At 45.2% G+C, this 18,237-nt stretch overlaps 1 long non-coding RNA gene across 2 annotated transcripts in view; it reads left to right on the top strand.

The window, feature by feature from the left end:
* Positions 1–4,294: 4,294 nt before the first annotated feature.
* Positions 4,295–18,237, top strand: part of LOC137649690 (uncharacterized) — an 85,063-nt gene continuing 71,120 nt past the window's right edge. Inside the window, exons 1-2 of one of the 2 annotated variants that reach the window (XR_011045825.1) lie at positions 4,295–4,438; positions 4,665–4,804. This is a non-coding gene — a long non-coding RNA (uncharacterized lncRNA). The remainder of the gene's footprint in view (positions 4,439–4,664; positions 4,805–18,237) is intronic. The other variant, XR_011045826.1, reaches the window with a different exon arrangement.

Raw genomic sequence — 18,237 nt, 5'->3', positions numbered from 1 at the left:
CTTTTAAGTATTTAGGAACTAAAATCTCTAATACATGGTCTTTAGAATTAGAATTTAGTGAAAGATTGAAAAAAAAGCAAATCAGATATTGACTAGGTTCAGTAAAATTTGGAAGTCAACTTGCCTGAAATTACATGTAAAAATCAGGCTATATAACAGGTTTGTGAGATCTGTTACTGTATGGACATGAAGCAATCTCCAACAGATTCAGTAGATTTGAGAACAAAGCCCTCAGAATGATATTGGGAGTTAAATGGCAGGACAGAATTATAAAAGAAACTATAAGAGAGATTACTCGAGTGTAATATGTGAATGCTTGAGGGTACACTCGTGCACACTCTTCTATCTTATTTCTCGTCCTCATGTTTTGTTAAAGTTTTTATAGCTTATATAGGAGATATTTATTTTAATGTTGTTACTGTTCTTAATCAAAATATATTATTTTCCTTTTTTCCTTTCCTCACTGGGCTATTTTCCTTGATGGAGCCCCTGGGCTTAAAGCATCCTGCTTTTCCAACTAGGGTTGTAGCTTAGCAAGTAATAATAATAATAATAATAATAATAATAATAATAATAATAATAATAATAATGAGATCATGGTGAGGGGTAGATGGAGATAGATGGTTTGGGCATGCTCCTCGTACTCTCCCAGAGAGATTAGTTCATCAAACGTTTAACTGGGCTCCACAGGGCACTAGAAGAGTTGGAAGACCCAGGCCTGCATGGCTGAGGACTTTGAAGCATGAAGGGGGAGATGATAAATGGAGAAGTATTGAATTAAAAACTCAAGATAGAGACACTGGCGAAACCTAACCGAGGCCCTTTGTGTCAATAGGCGTAGGAGATGATGATGATGATGATCAATTCATTATAAGAATCTACTTTTATATTACTTTGCGTTTGATCTCTTTCTTTGATTGCTGACCTTATTTCCTCTGATATCCAAGGGACTGGGGTGGGGGTGTAGGAATTATATAGACACAATGGAAGCTCAAGAGTCAAGTATCAATACGTATTAACGTGAATACTTACGTCATCTGTATGCAAGATAGTATCTAGCGTTCACTTCATTAAGTACCTAGTTACAATATGTTCTTTGTGAATAATTCCGTAAACAGCGAAAAGTTTTATAAATAGGAGAACGGTTTTTTTTTTTTTTTTTTTTTTTTTTATATTCAATATACTAATTGCTTCATGGTCTGCAGTTAGGCCTGGCAATATTTCTAGTTTAGTTGTCATAGATTTGTTATTTAATGATTTCTGTAATGATTTCATCGTCAGTTTAATGGCTTATGCACACAAATTGTTAGCTGAGCATGAATTGTTTATTGTTTGAGTTACTGGAGGAGTGATACAAAAAATAGACACATTGGCAAAGTAGTGCGATGGTTAATACAAATTAACGAACTATTATAAGTTCGAAGTTATGCACACAAATTGTTAGCTGGTCATGCGTAGTCTATTGTTCAAGTCACAGGACGAGTGATGCAAAAACTAGACCCTGGCAGGACCGCACATAATCGTACACATTGACAAAGTAGTGCGCTGGATAATAAGCGAACTATTACGTTACCAGTTCGAAGTTACGCTGGTAGGCACATCTATCATTTGGTCTAACTTTGCACTATCAATAAGTCCAGCCATTTTATTCCCATATTTCAGAACATCGTCATTAAAATCACCGAATATAAAGATAGGTTTGTTCATCAAAACTACATTTTTAAGAGGGTCTAAAATAAATGTAAAAGAATCTACAGTATAGTTTTAGGATGGCGGTAGAAGCAACCAGGACTGAAAATGTACATACGTATATCCTATCCTCTAGCTGTAATCTGTACGGAATTAGAAGAATTAGTCTAAGAGACAACAAATCTAAAAGCTATAAGTCAAGATGATAAGATTTAAATATGGCCTTTGTCATACAAACCATATCTTGATCATATGGAGATGCCGGGTAAAAAAAAAAAAAAAAAAAAAAAAAAAAAAAAAAAAAAAAAAAAAAAAAAAAAAAAAAAAAAAAAGATTTCATAACGACGTGAACTTTTCGATACCAAAAAAAAAAAACTAGATGATGATAGACGACAGTGTTAGAAATCTTATGCACCTTATTTGGTTCGGTCTAGAAAACAGGCTCGTTGCATGTGCAGAGGATTTTACTCACTTTGCATCAATTATATCTGTTAAATGTAGACCTGTGGTTGCTAAATCCTTTAAAGAAGATCTATCTAAAACTAGTGAATAGTGGAAATTATGGGACATAAAACTGAAAACTAACAAAACTTTGAATTGATAATGTTTCCTTAACTATAAATATTTTTAAAATTTCAAGTGTGCTGGTTGTTAATTGCAAATTTACCATCGATAAACACATTCGGTCTGTTTTCTCGTCAATTACACGATTAAAATGGGCTTATTGGAAAAGCATTTTCAGGTTTTCGGTGATAAATTTAGCCTAAAGAAATGTTTTAATTCTTTCATTCTACCATGTTTCGAGTATTGTTCTCCTGTCTGGTCTTCAGCTGTTGAATCTCATCTTAAACTATTGGGTGATTAGACTACTTGGGGTCTATCAGATTTCTTATACCAGATCTTCAAATTAATTTTTGCTTATTCATATTGCAGTTGGTTGGTTAGCCAGGGCACCCGCCCCCGTTGAGATACTACCGATAGAGTTATTGAGTCCATTGACCGGCCAGACAATACTACATTGAATCAATCTCTCTGGCTACGGCTCATTTTCCTTTGCCTACACATATTCCGAATATTCTGGCTTATTCTTTACACATTCTCCTCTGTCCTCATACACCTAACAACATTAAGGTTACCAAAAAATTCTTCTTCACTTAAGGGGTTAACTACTGCAATGTAATTGTTCAGTGGCTATTTTCCTCTTGGTAAGGGTAAAAGAGACACTTTAGCCACGAGGAGCAACTATTCTAGGAGATCACTCTAAAATCAAACCTTTGTTCTCTAATCTTGGGTAGTGCCATAGCCTCTGTACCTTGGTCTTCTACTGTCTTGGATTAGAGTTGTCTTGCTTGAGGGTACACTTGGGTACACTATTCTATTTATTTCCCTTCTTGTCATTTTAAAGTAATTATAGGTTGTATATGAAAGATTTATCCTAATATTGTTATTGTTCTTAAACTTCTCTTGTAGTTTATTTCCTTACTTCCTTTCCTTTCTGGGCTATTTTTCCTGTTGTAGGCTCATAACATCCTGTTTTTTAATTAGGATTGTAGCTTAGCTTATAATAATAATAATAATAATAATAATAATAATAATAATAATAATAATAATTATTATTATTATTATTATTATTATTATTATTATTATTATTATTATTATTATTATTATTATTATTATTATTATTATTATTATTATGCTAATATAGTTTATTTTCTTCTTTATTTACTTTCACCACTGGGCTACTTTCTCTCTTGGAGTCTTAGGATGTAGTTGAGCCAATGATAATAATAATAATAATAATAATAATAATAATAATAATAATAATAATAATAATAATAATAATAATAACAACAACAACAACAACAACAACAACAACAATAATAATAATAATAATAATAATAATAATAATAATAATAATAATAATAATAATAATAATAATAATAATAATAATAATTTGCTAATTGCATTATAGGTAGGACTATAAAGCAAATATCTGAAAAGGAAATCATTATCAAGAGAAGGTAGTGGGGCCTTGGTAAATGGAATAATAAATTATAAAATAGGGATTGATAAGGAATAATGATAGAAATATTTGCGAGGTAAAACTCACGCACAGATAATATAGAATAAAGTATTATTAGAAAACCTTAAATTCTAGGACTGTGAAGTGCTGTTACAAGGAAGAAGTATTTATTGGTCCGTAGTGAAGTGAAAACAGCTATCCGAACATCAAAAGAAAAAAAAAGAAAAAAAAAAACTTGAAAGTTTGTAATATATTTGCAAATTTTTATTTGAAAAATTATGATACTAAAATATTTTATTTTATCAATGAAGCAATTTTTAGAACATATTTATCCTATATTGATGTAAAATAAATTCATATGATAAAATAATAAACCGAAGCCCTTGGAAACAGAATCGGACAGTGAAAACAGCTATCCGAACACTTATAAGTTTATGATATATTTGCAAAATTCGAATTGCAAAATTATTTTACTAAAATATTCAATTTTATAATTGAAGTAATTTTCAGAAAATATTCTGTCCTCTCTTGGTGTGGAATAAATTTGTATGATGAAAATTATAAACCGAAGCCATCGGAAGCAGAATCGGAAAATTTTTCACAAGAGATTTGACATTTCTGTAATTGAGATGAGATTTGCAAGACTTTATCGATAGTGTCATAGTTCAAGTCTAATCTGAAACCGATCGTTATCGAACAGTCACATCAGAGTCCGCTTTTGGGAAAGTAAGTCTTTCAATTATACTGGTATCTTTAAAGCTTTAAACTTCCTAGGCCTAACGTAACAATTGATCCTGTATTAGGCTTTTAATTAGTTTAATTTAGTTTGTAGTTTGTTTATTCTGGTCCTTCATAATGAATATTGGTTCTCGAATAAGGTTAAGTGCACAATTTTGTATTTTTTATTCACAATTACCTCTTTAAACGTAAAGGTGTCCGTTTTGTGTTCCAGTTTCATGAGAATAGAAGTGAAGATACCCACCAGAAAAGGTCCAGAAGTGGCCTCAGTAAACAGCTTAAACTCACTGTTCCTGGCTAAGAACGACCTGGTGCCCTGCGATTGCTTGGCGATATAATTAGCAAAAGAATAAGGTAAGGAATAGTCTATTGTATACCTATGCGAGATGCTTCTACTTCCAGGGTAAAATGTCGGTAGTCTAGTAGGCCTAAGCTCAAAAATGATTAAGCGGTGTGTTAAGCCAAGCGTGGTAACCGTAAGCTTACGTCTAGATATGTAGTAGATTAAACCAAGCAGAGTTGTCTGAAGGTAGGACAATGCCTATATTACCCCATAATTTTAGAAAAACATAGTTTATTGGAACATAGGGTTAAAGGCCACTCATGAATGACAGAGGTAGGGGCATGTGACATTTCCCTAGCAAGTATGACAATGCCTTACAGCCTGACCATATCACTCCATCCAAGCTAGAATCTGGGAGGGCCAGGCAATAGCTGGTGATGACTCAGCAGGTAGACCTATAGGCTCCCCCAAACACATCATCCTTAGCTCACAATGATGGGGAGGTTGCAGACAATGAAGGAACTAACAAGATTGAAAGGTAATCGAACCCTAGGGTGGCGATCACCAGGCAGGGACGTTACCAATAGGCCACCACAACCCCAGATCTGTAGATTAACGTCAAAAGGTCAAAGCTGCAGCAAATGTTTTGATGTTGAACAGGCTGATATAAGTCTTTTCATAGTTTATATGTGAAATATCGGTTATGACGTTGTGACTTTCTAAAATATTTTAATTTTTCTCATTAATTTATTTCCTTTCCTCACTGGGCTATTTTTCCCTGTTGAAGCCCTGGGGCTTTTAGCATTCTGCTCTTCCAACTAGGGTTTGTAGCTTGGCTAGTATAATAATGATGATAATATAAATCCAAACAAAGAGAAACTAAGCCTAGACCTACTATAGATTATCCCATATATTACACAAAGCAAAGTAAGCCCAAACATGCATTTGTATTAGCCCTATCGTAGCCTTTGTATAGCAAGGGACAGGACCTCCCATGTGCATAGAACACCACCTAACCTAAACTTCTCCTTCCAACCGACAAGTCGTGTCCTTACTGACTTTCCTAACTGGGAACCTGTGAAGCCCATTGGACTGCCGTACAGTACTGGTATTCTTAGCAATAGGGTTGAAAATAAGGGAGTTAGGGGGCATGGCCATCATCATGTAAAAGAAAAATGGCTAAGCCTAGACCTGCAGTACTTGGTACTTTGAGGGCGGTTTTCTTGGTCCTGTTAGACATGGAAACCCTCCGTGCCCTACAGTATTTAGATTATCAAACCACATATTCCACGTTAATTATCAAATCCACATTATCAAACCACTTGGAAAACAAGGCCTCAATATCTCAAGTCCTTTAGATGTTTTGTCGGAGCTTGTTATTTAGTTTTTAGCATGCTTATTTGAAAGCCCATATATTAAACCAAGCAAAGTAAGCATAAGTAGTACTGGGTAGCTTCCAAAATGGTATTCGCACTCCCGTCTTGTGGTACTTTTGACCTATTGGAAAAAGTTGTTCAGTGTGTACTCAAATGTTGAAATAAGTATTATTACCTGATCAATTATTCACAGTTTAAAACAGAGCACTCCAAGTGTTTGTTTCAAGGTGCATAGCATCCCCTTCTCAGTAATATACTGTATAGGGCTCTAAGTCAGGTTAGGTGGGGATGCTCTACACAAGGATATTATATTATTATTATTATTACTATTATTATTATTATTATTACTTGCTAAGCTACAACCATAGTTGGAAAAGCAGGATACTATAATCCCAGGGGCTCCAACAAGGAAAATAGTTAAGTGAGGAAAGGAAACTAGGAAAAATTAAAATACCAGTATTTTTAGAATAGTTACAACATTAAAATTATTATTTACTATATAAAACATAAACTTTAATAAAACAAGAGAAAGAGAAATAATATGGAATAGTGTGCCTGAGTGTTCCCTCAAGCAAGAGATTTCTAACCCAAGATAGTGGAAGACCATGGTACAGAGGCTATGGCACTACCCAAGATTAGAGAACATTGGTTTGGTTTTGGAATGTCCTTCTCCTAGAAGTGTTGCTTACCATGGCTAAAGAGTCTGTTCTACCCTTACCAAAAGGAAAGTAGTCACTGAACAATTATAGTGCAATAGTTAATCCCTTGAGAGAAGAAGAATTGTTTGGTAATCTCAGTGTTGCTAGGTGTATGAGGACATAGGAGAATATGTAAAGAATAGGCCAAAGTATTCGGTGTATGTGTAGACAAAGGGAAAGGAAACCGTAACCAGAGAGAAGGATCCAATGTAGTACTATCTGGCCGGTCAAAGGACCCCATAACTCTCTAGCTGTAGTTTTTCAATATTAAACTTACCCGATAATCATGTAGCTGTCAACTCCGTTGCCCGACAGAAATCTAAGGAGGGATACGCCAGCTATCACAATACTAGAAGGGGGTGTACTAACAGCGCCACCTGTGGCCAGGTACTCAAGTACTTCTTGTTGACACCTCCTCAATTATTCCTCTGTCGTGCCTCCGGCTAGACGTTCTGGGATACGCTCATGGTCTTCGAGTTTATTCTCGCTTATTTGGTGATGTATTCTCTTTGATTTACGGCTGTCGCATTACTGGAAACCTTCTGATATTAGCTAGATAGCTTTTATTTAATTCAGTTTAACGGTTAACGAATTTTTGCTTGTTTTTTGGATCTCCCTTTGACTTCTCTTGAAAACAAAATGTCTGACATTTCGCAAGCCCCCTCCCATAGACGTTGTAGGTCTTGCAATAGACGTATTCCGAAGGTCTCGGTAGATCCTCACACCGCTTGTTCTGACTGTAGGGACAGACCCTGTCAGTTAGAAAATCGATGTGAGGAATGCGCCGGTCTTTCGGAATTGGATTTTGTCCGACTTTTAAAGTATTCTTCTAAGTTAGAGAGAATTAGAGCTAGGAGGAGTTCTTCTCACTCTTCTTTATTTTCCTCATCTCATGATCCTCTTCCTGATCCTACCCCTGTAGTGGCTACCCCCGATCCTACTGTGTGCCCTCCGCCTGATATGTCAGTGGTTTTACGTGCTATTCAGGCTTTAGGCGATAAGGTAGAGTCAGTGGTAAGTGACCATAAGTCTCTGATGGCCGAAGTGAAAGAGTTGAAGGCCAAGAGTGCAGTGGGTGAAGTTAGTGCCAGTGCTGTGACGAGTGCTAGTGTCGGTGCAGTGCCTTGTACTAGTGTTAGTGCCAGTGTGGTGCGTGGGGATTTTTCTGTGCGAGCCAGTCGTTCTCCCAGTCCGGGACCTCTTGCAAGCTCCCAAGCCCAGGGGAGAAGCAATGTCGAAGGGCATAAGGGTTCGGCAGGCCTTGTTAGGCGCACAGAATCATCCTCAGTGGTTGCGGGCGTGTCTACCACAGACCGTCACTCCCACTTGCAGACGATTGAGCCCGTCTTCCGCTCGTCCGCTGATCTTCTCACGGGGAAGAATCGTTGGTCTCAGGTCTCTAGACCTCTTAAACGCAGAGTCCAACCCACGAGTGCTCAGCCAGGTTGCAGTCGTTGGCTCAGCTCTGACTCGCCTCAGTCTTCTAGCGATTGTACTCCGCCCAAGAGGAGTAAGGTACAACAGAGCTGCACCGGTGGTGCAACCACTGTTATGGCTTTACCTCAGTCTGCTACTGTCTCTGCTGATCCCAAGTGGTCTATGCTTCAGTCCATGCAAGCTCAACTTTCGGACCTGATGCGTGAGTGTCGTGCTGAGAGTGCTGCACCTCCTGCACCTGTGGTGCACCTATCTCCTGCACCGGTTCAGCCTGTGCTGCACCCTCCTGCACCGGTGGTGCACCAACCTCCTGCACCCGTTCAGCCTGTGCTGCACCCGCCTGCACCGGTGGTGCACCAACCTCCTGCACCCGTTCAGCCTGTGCTGCACCCGCCTGCACCGGTGGTGCACCAACCTCCTGCACCCGTTCAGCCTTTGCTGCACCCGCCTGCACCGGTGGTGCACCAGCCTCCTGCACCGGTTCAGCCTGTGCTGCACCCGCCTGCACTCGCTGCACCCAGTCGCAGCTCCATCTGCCAGGCGTACGATGTTGAACCTCTTCCACCTGTGAGTCAGTCTGCTCAACTGCTGCACCGAGCTCTACCCGTGCACCCTGATCCTGCTACTCAGACATCTCTGCTTGCTGGAACTTTACCTTGTTCTGCACAGCCTCGATCTATTCACGCTTCACTCATACCACAGGAACAGGAACTTGCTGCACCTCCTCCTTCCACCTCTGTTGTTGTTCCTGCTCGTTCTGACTCTGCGGTTCAGCATTCGTATCCGATCCCGTCGCCTCATTCTGGGGTTGAGATTTCGGATGATGAGGAAGCACACCTTGATCCCTCTTCGGATGTGGACGACTCCAGACCCTCTCCACAGTCTCTTGATTTTCGAAAGGTCTTGGCTCTTCTCAGGGAGGTTTATCCAGACCATTTTGTCTCAGCTATACCCCGCTCTCCACCATCTGAGTTTTCGCTGGGAGTGCAACAAGCTCAGTCTTCCTATACCAAGCTTGTCCTAGCTAGATCCTCCAAGAGGGCTTTTAGGATCCTAGGGGAATGGCTGCAGTCTAAGCAACTTCTTGGCAAGACTTCCTTCATGTTCCCTCCAACGAAGCTCACTTCGAAAGCGAGTGTTTGGTATGCCACAGGGGAAGCACCAGGCTTGGGAATACCTGCCTCTGCCCAGGCTGACTTCTCAAGTCTGGTAGACTCGCCTCGAAGATCTGCTATGAGACGCTCAAAAGTGTGTTGGACCTTTTCGGACTTGGATCACTTGCTTAAAGGAGTGTTTAGAGCGTTTGAAATGTTTAATTTTCTAGACTGGTGCCTGGGGGCCCTCAGCAAGAAAACCTCCCATACGGACAAAGATTCTGCCATGCTGTTAATGTCCTGTATGGATAAGGCCATCAGAGACGGATCGGGCGAGCTAGCGTCCTTGTTCGTGTCAGGGGTTTTGAAGAAAAGGGAACAGCTGTGTTCTTTCCTTTCCGCCAGCATTACCCCTTGCCAACGTTCACAACTTCTGTTTGCTCCTCTTTCGAAGTTTATTTTTCCCGAAGAGCTCATTAAAGATTTGTCGGCTGCTTTGATTCAGAAAGACACGCACGATCTTGTGGCTTCTTCGGCTCGTAAGTCTAAGGCTTCCACCTCAGCCCCTAAGACTTACCGCTCCCCAGTAATTGATACTCCTGCGACTAGATTCATACCGCCCTTTCGTGGTAGAGCCCCCAGCCGAGGAAGCTCCCGTCCAGACTCTTACAGAGGCAAGTCCAGGAAAGGATCCAAGTCATCCAAAGGAAAACACTGACTCTCCGATTCTCCAGACGACAGTAGGAGCCAGACTCAAGACCTTCTGGCGAGCTTGGGAGATGAGAGGTGCAGACGCACAGTCTGTCAGTTGGCTGAGGTTCGGTTACAGGATTCCATTCTTCCTTCAACCACCTCTGACCACTTCGCCCATCAACCTCTCTCCCAACTACAAAGAGGAGGACAAGAGGCTAGCTTTGCAACAGGAGGTGTCGCTTCTTGTGCAGAAGAAGGCTGTGGTTGTAGTCCGGGACCATCAATCCCCGGGCTTCTACAACCGCCTCTTTCTTGTGGCCAAGAAGACAGGAGGTTGGAGACCTGTCCTGGACGTCAGCGCTCTCAACGAGTATGTCACCAAGCTGACGTTCACGATGGAGACGACCAAGTCGGTCTTGGCAGCGGTCAGACAGGAGGACTGGATGGTCTCATTGGACTTGAAAGATGCTTATTTTCACGTTCCGATTCATCCAGACTCCCAACCTTTCCTAAGATTCGTTTTCGGAAAGGTCGTCTACCAATTCCAAGCCCTGTGTTTTGGCCTAAGCACAGCTCCTATGGTCTTTACCCTTCTGATGAGGAATGTAGCCAAGTTCCTTCACTTGTCAAACATCAGAGCCTCCCTCTACCTAGACGACTGGCTGTTGAGAGCCTCCTCGAGTCGTCGTTGTCTGGAGAATCTTCATTGGACTTTAGACCTTATCAGAGACCTGGGTCTATTAGTCAATTTGGAAAAATCTCAACTCATTCCCTCACAATCCATCGTGTATCTGGGAATGGAAATTCAGAGTCAGAGTTTTCGGGCTTTTCCATCGGCCCCCAGGATAAGCCAAGCCCTCGAGTGCATCATGAGCATGCTGAAGAGGAACAGTTGCTCAGTGAGACAGTGGATGAGTCTCACAGGGACTCTCTCGTCCCTAGCCCTGTTTGTCGAGCTGGGCAGACTCCACCTCCGCCCTCTTCAATTCCACCTGGCAGCTCATTGGGACAAGAGTTCTACCCTGGAAGCAATCTCTATCCCTATCAACCAAGAGATGAAGACCACTCTCCTGTGGTGGAAGCACAACCTTCTTCTCAGAGAGGGTCTATCCTTGGCCATTCAGACCCCCAATCTTCATCTCTTCTCAGATGCATCGGACTCGGGCTGGGGTGCAACCTTGGACGGAGAGGAATGCTCCGGAATGTGGAACGAGGAACAACGATCTCTCCACATCAACTGCAAGGAACTGCTGGCAGTTCATCTAGCCCTGTTGAACTTCAAGTCCCTCCTGCTAGGCAAAGTGGTGGAGGTGAACTCGGACAACACCACAGCCTTGGCTTACATCTCCAAACAAGGGGGGACCCATTCGAGGAGCCTTTACGAGATCGCAAGGGACCTCCTCATTTGGTCAAGAAGTCGAAACCTCTCTCTGGTCACGAGGTTCATCCAGGGCAATATGAACGTGTCAGCAGATCGTCTGAGCAGAAGGAATCAGGTCATTCCCACGGAATGGACCCTCCACAAGAGTGTGTGCAACAGACTTTGGACCTTGTGGGGTCAACCTACCATAGATCTGTTTGCCACCTCCATGACCAAGAGACTTCCTCTGTTTTGTTCTCCTGTTCCAGACCCTGCAGCAGTTCATGTGGATGCCTTTCTACTGAACTGGTCCCATCTCGACCTGTACGCATTCCCTCCGTTCAAGATAATCAACAAGGTTCTGCAGAAATTCGTCTCGCACGAAGGGACACGGCTGACGCTGGTTGCTCCCCTTTGGCCTGCAAGAGAATGGTTCACAGAGGTACTACAATGGCTAGTAGACTTCCCCAGGACTCTACCTCTAAGAGTGGACCTTCTACGTCAACCTCACGTAGACAGGTTACATCCAAACCTCCACGCTCTTCAACTGACTGCCTTCAGACTGTCGAAAGATTCGCTAGAGCTCGAGGCTTTTCGAAGGAGGCAGCCAGGGCTATTGCCAGAGCAAGGAGGGTTTCCACTCGTAGGGTCTACCAGTCTAAGTGGGAGGTCTTCCGAAGCTGGTGTAGAGCCAATTCAATATCCTCTACCAATACCTCTGTGACCCAAATAGCTGACTTCCTGCTTCATCTTAGAAATGAGAGATCCCTTTCAGCTCCTACGATTAAGGGATATAGGAGTATGTTGGCCTCAGTTCTCCGCCATAGAGGTTTGGACCTGTCTTCCAACAAGGACCTTCAAGACATTCTTAAGTCTTTTGAGACGTCTAAAGATCGTCGTCTTTCCACTCCAGGCTGGAATTTAGACGTAGTCTTAAGGTTCCTTATGACATCTAGGTTCGAACCTCTCCAGTCAGCTTCATTCAAGGACCTTACCCTCAAGACTCTTTTTCTCGTTTGCCTGGCAACAGCTAAAAGAGTCAGTGAGGTTCATGCCTTCAGCAAGAACATTGGTTTCACGACCGAGTCTGCTACATGTTCTTTCCAGCTTGGATTCCTAGCAAAGAACGAGCTTCCTTCACGTCCTTGGCCTAGATCGTTCGAGATACCTAGCCTTTCCAACATGGTAGGTAACGAACTTGAGAGAGTTCTTTGCCCTGTCAGAGCTCTCAAATATTATCTAAAGAGGTCTAAACCTCTCCGAGGACAGTCAGAAGCCTTATGGTGTGCCATCAAGAAACCCTCGAGACCCATGTCCAAGAATGGGCTTTCGTATTTTATAAGGCTTCTGATCAGAGAAGCACATTCTCACTTAAAGGAGGAAGACCTTGCATTGCTGAAGGTAAGGACCCACGAAGTAAGAGCCGTAGCTACTTCGATGGCCTTTAATAAAAACCGTTCTCTGCAGAGTGTAATGGATGCAACCTATTGGAGGAGCAAGTCAGTGTTTGCATCTTTTTATCTGAAAGATGTCCAGTCTCTTTACGAGAACTGCTACACCCTGGGACCATTCGTAGCAGCGAGTGCAGTAGTAGGTGAGGGCTCAGCCACTACATTCCCTTAATCCCATAACCTTTTTAACTTTTCTCTTGAATTCTTTTGTTGTTTTTATGGTTGTTACGGTAGGCTAAGAAGCCTTCCGCATCCTTTTGATTTGGCGGGTGGTCAATTCATTCTTGAGAAGCGCCTGGGTTAAAGGTTGTGTAGAGGTCCTTTAGTAGGGGTTGCAACCCTATATACTTTAGCACCTTGGGTTGATTCAGCCTCCAAGAGGAACGCTGCGCTCAGTAAGGAAGACGAACTTAAAAAAGAGGCAGAGTAACGGTTCAATTCGACTTCCTTACCAGGTACTTATTATTTCATTTGTTATTAGAGATAACTGTTATATGAAATGTGGGGATACTTGGCTATCCTTTAATCTTGTTCACTGGTTTTCACCCACCCCCCTGGGTGCGAATCAGCTACATGATTATCGGGTAAGTTTAATATTGAAAAATGTTATTTTCATTAGTAAAATAAATTTTTGAATATACTTACCCGATAATCATGATTTAATTGACCCTCCCTTCCTCCCCATAAAGAACCAGTGGGATCGAGGAATAATTGAGGAGGTGTCAACAAGAAGTACTTGAGTACCTGGCCACAGGTGGCGCTGTTAGTACACCCCCTTCTAGTATTGTGATAGCTGGCGTATCCCTCCTTAGATTTCTGTCGGGCAACGGAGTTGACAGCTACATGATTATCGGGTAAGTATATTCAAAAATTTATTTTACTAATGAAAATAACATATCTCAATGGGTGTCCGACGTTAAGCAGCTTAAAAGGGAAAGTGCGAGAAGCGCAGTGGGTGTGGTTAGTGCTGTGGAGGGTGTGCCTGCTCGGGCTTGTCGTTCTCCTAGTCCTAGACCTCTTCCAAGCTCCCCAACCCCTGGGAGAAGGAATGTCGAAAGATGAAAGGAAACGAAAGGCTTTAGCTCCCGATCAGATGTCCCCTCGAGCGCTCCTGTTGACGTTTCTCAGGACGTTTGCCCTCACCATAGGAAAGGTGAGGTTAAGGTGTTTTATTCATCCTTGGATGAAGACGTTCCTAAAAGAGGCTGGTGTCAAGCGTCCAGATCTCTTAAGAGGAAGTTTGATAATGACAACCAGCGTTCTTCCAGGACGTCACAAGGTCCAAGCTGTAGCCATTGGAGTAGCCCAGAACACGTTCCTTCCACCAAAGAGAGCTCTCCTTCCAAGCGTCCTGCTAGGAGGTTAGATTCTGTAAAGAATCGTCCAGTTGTTGGGCAGTTGGCTGAACCAGGCATGACCTCGGTTCATGCTCCTCCGCCTCCTTCAGATTGGCTCTCGCCCTCTGGACGCTCTAAGCGGTCTTTGAGCGGTGTAGAGAATGAGCCTGGCATTGATGTATCGTCACCTGTTTCGCTAGTAGACCCAAATCATAATATGTAGAAAGATATGAAGCAGAAGCTTTCTTCCTTTATGCAAAGCTATCAAGCTACGGAAGCTTCCACTCTGGACGCAAGGCGGCGAGTCGCGAGACTCTTGTAGACGAACGGCAAGTATCGGGACGCGTTGAGCGTTCGACAGCGCGTAGCGTCAAGCGTTCTGGTGAACATGACGTTAAACGTCCTACATCACGCGACGTTGAACGTCCTACCTTCCAGGAAGTCGAGAATCCTTCAAAAAGGAGTGCCGAACATCCTATTAGGAGTGATAGTGAGTGTCTAGCAAGACGCGATGCCGAGCGTCCTCCAGAGCGAGGCGTCGAGCGTCCTTCTTTATCTAAGCAGAACGTTGAGCGATCTTCTAGTCGTATAGTCAAGTGACCTTCGATCCAGTACGTCGAGCGTCAAGCAAGACGGGAGGTTGAGCGTCCTCCAGGACGTGTGGGTGAGCGTCCTGGAGGACGCTCGACGTCGCGTCCTGGAGGGTGATGGACAGCTTTGGTCTTCCTTGGGGCTCGAGGGTTCGCCCTCCAAGGAAGCTTTGTTTGATATGATCCGGTTGGGTGCCGCTGTCAAGCAATCGCCGACTTTGGCAGAGTTTGATCCTCTGTCTATCGTCGACGTTGTGGTGGCAGAGGTATCCGATGCGGTATCCTCTACCTCTTCAAGCGCTCAACCTGCTGTAGCTGAAGGCTTAGTTTCTCCCTCTGCTCATCCTTCGAGGGAGGAACTAAGTCCAACAGTCTCTCTTGCCGGTGATTCTCCCCCTCGGGGGAGTTCACTCACAGAGACTCCTCTTCGGAAGACTACTGAAGGTCAGCTTGCTGACCCAACGGCCCGCAGAGGGCGCATACGGCGTAAAGCTCGCCTTCCTCTTCGCCGGAGAGGTCTTACTTCACCTCACAAGGGTGTGAGGAGGCGCCTCTTCGGTTCATCGTCTCCAGAGTCCGCCGCAGAGGAGCCTCGTCATCAATCTCCGACTGTTCCTGCTACAACCCTGGACCTCTCTGCGGATCGTTCGCGATCCCCTTTGTTGGAAGGTCGTCCTTACAAAGGGCACGCCGACCTTCCACCCGTCAGACCTGCTGACCTGCCGTCGCCCTTCATGGATGCTGATGCGCTGTGGGCGCCAACGAATCCTGTTTTTCTGAAACAGGCAACGGTCCCATCTGGGCAACAGGGGCGTATACGCAAATTGCGCATACGTCCCTTACGCGCCATGCAAAGTATGCGCGCCAACGTTCTCCTAACCTCATTGAGGTTTCGGAGATAGCGCGTCAGTGCTCACCTGCCATTGCTGACATAGCACGCCAGCGCTCACCTGCGCGCCAGAGCGCACCTGCTGCCAATGTTCCTGACAAAGCGCATCAGTGTTCACCTGCGCGCCAGCGCTCACCGATTGCCGATGTTCCTGCTGAAGCGCCCCAGCGCTCACCTGTGCGCCAGCACTCGCCTGCGCGCCAACTATCTCTTACGCGCCCACGATCCTCGGATCTGGGCGCAGTAGGGAAGTTGAGAGCTTCCCCTGCTCGCCAGTGCTCGCCAGCGCGCCGTCGGCCTTCACCTGCGCGCCATCTCTCGCTAGCGCGCGAGTCACCCACACGCGCTCACGAGGATGCGCGCCCACGCCCATCTCCCCAGCCTGATGTGCACACACAAGAGGCGCGCCAACGTACGCAGGGTCCAGCTGCGCGCCCACGCGCAGGAGATATCTCTCCTGCACGCGCACGCCCAACGACATCTTCGCCAGCACGGGCTCTTCATCCTGATCCTGCGTGCGCGAACATTCACCCTTGCGCGCGCGAACGCGCAATCTGCCTCCTGCGTACCCTTGCGCGCCCCCTCGCCATTGCCCTCACGCGCCCCCTCGCCATTGCCCTAGCGAGCCAACAGTCTCCTGCGTGACCCCGGGTATTCCCCATCGCGCGAGCGCCAACGTGCTCCCCAGTGCGATCGCCAATACCCTCCCACGCGCGGCAAGGTCGCCATCGCCACATTCTCCCCCTGCAAGCGCAGAACAGCACGCTCGCCGGTAAGGGGGAAGATTCCAGAAAGGTCCAGAGACATTTCTTCTACTTCTTTTTCTTTGCAGGGGAACCCCCCTATGGAAACTCCTCCCAGGAATCGGTCGATCCCTGTCCTTCCAGAGGGAGTGTCTGACAGTGCAGCCGTCAGCCAGCAGCCTTGGTTTGGGGCTCTGATCAGAGCGGTCACACAGGCGTTTAAGCCTGTTTTCTCTGAGCTGGGCCACAAATCCTTGGCAGCATCTACTCCCCTGAAGAGAAAAAGAGGAGTTTCAGACGCGGTGACTTCTCCGAGGACTAAGCTGTCTCCTCGTAAGCCTTCGAGGCAGGCCTCCTCCCCCCTCAGACTTTTTCTCCCTCCCCTTCAGACGAGGACTTCCCATGCTCAGGGGAGTCACGTGAGGTGGGACGTTCCCCCATCGCACCAATGAGGGAAACCCCACCTCGCGCTGAAAAGTCTTCTCGGGTAGGGGCGGAGAAGAGCCTACCTCCGTCTTTGTTGGAGTCCTACAGCCCTCCCAGGAGGGAATCGAAGGACTCCAAAACAGTACCAAAGTCCTCATCAAGACTTAGACCGGAGCCAGCCAGTCACTCGGAGAACGTCTGCGAGAGTCCCCAAGAAGAGCCTTTGGGGACAGGAGACTTCGCTGCTAGTCCTTCAGGAGGAGAGCTGCAGGAGTCAGAACATGCGTTTTGGCAGGTTCTGACCTTTATGAGGACTCTCAATGGGTTTGCTGACCCAGAGATTTCTCCTTGAGAGGGCAAAGACACGGTCTTGGACTGAGCTTTTGGGACTCAAAAGCCCTCTAAGGCCAGTGCAGCTTTGCCCTGGTCTCAAGGGGTTAAGAGTGCCAGGGACAAGATCGCAGTCCAGCTCTCCGAGCTTGCCTCCTCCAGCCGATCCAGTGCCGGCAACAAGCTTCTCCCACCTCCTCGTGTGCAGCAGAGGAGGTACTTCGAGATCATAGAGGAGTCTTGTTTAGCTCTTCCCCTTCACCATTCATTGGAAGAGCTTACCACGGGAGTCCCTCTTGAGAGATTCTCCAACCGGCAGGTCTCATTCTCGGCGACTGAGATCCTTAGTCAGGAGAAGATTGTGAAGTGTACCATGCAGGCCACTTCGTGGCTGGATATCTGGCTAGGGACCTTGGGTATCCTGTTACGTTCGGAGGATTTATCCAAGGAACGTACCAGGAAAGCTATGGAGACCTTTTTACTCTCAGGCACTCGCACGATCGAGTTTCTGGCCCACCAAGTCTCGAACTTGTGGGCAAACACCATCTTGAAACTTTAAGATGCGGTGTCTGAGAGGTTCCATCAAAAGGTCCCTAGCACCGAGATCAGTAGGCTCAGACATTCCTCTCTGATGGGAACAAACCTGTTTGAGCCTAAGGACGTGGAGCAGGCCGCTGAGAGGTGGAGGAAGTCCCACCAAGATTCCCTCCTACATAGGGCTGTGACATCCAAGCCCTATAAACCTGCAGCACCCCAGCAGCCACGTCCTACCAAGACCACGAAACAGACAACGGCAGCGAAGACAGTGGTGTCTAAGCCCTTTCCTGTCAAGGACAGGAAAGGCAAAAAGTCCTCCAGGGGAGGGAAGAATCCTAGACGGAGAAGCCGAGGCCGCAAACGCTAGGATTGGCTGTCCCCCTGCATGTCCACCAGTGGGGGATGCCTACAAAGTTGCGCAGACAGGTGGCAGCAACCTGGGGCCGATTCCTGGACGATTTCCGTAATCAGTCAGGGATATCGCGTCCCGTTCACAACATCTCTACCTCCCCTGACGACGAATCCAGTGTCATTGAGCTCCCT

This window comes from Palaemon carinicauda, chromosome 11 (genome assembly GCF_036898095.1).
Source record: "Palaemon carinicauda isolate YSFRI2023 chromosome 11, ASM3689809v2, whole genome shotgun sequence".
Lineage (NCBI taxonomy): Eukaryota > Metazoa > Arthropoda > Malacostraca > Decapoda > Palaemonidae > Palaemon > Palaemon carinicauda.
Note: the sequence above shows the minus strand (reverse complement) of the source record. Positions and strands in the feature narration are given on the sequence as shown.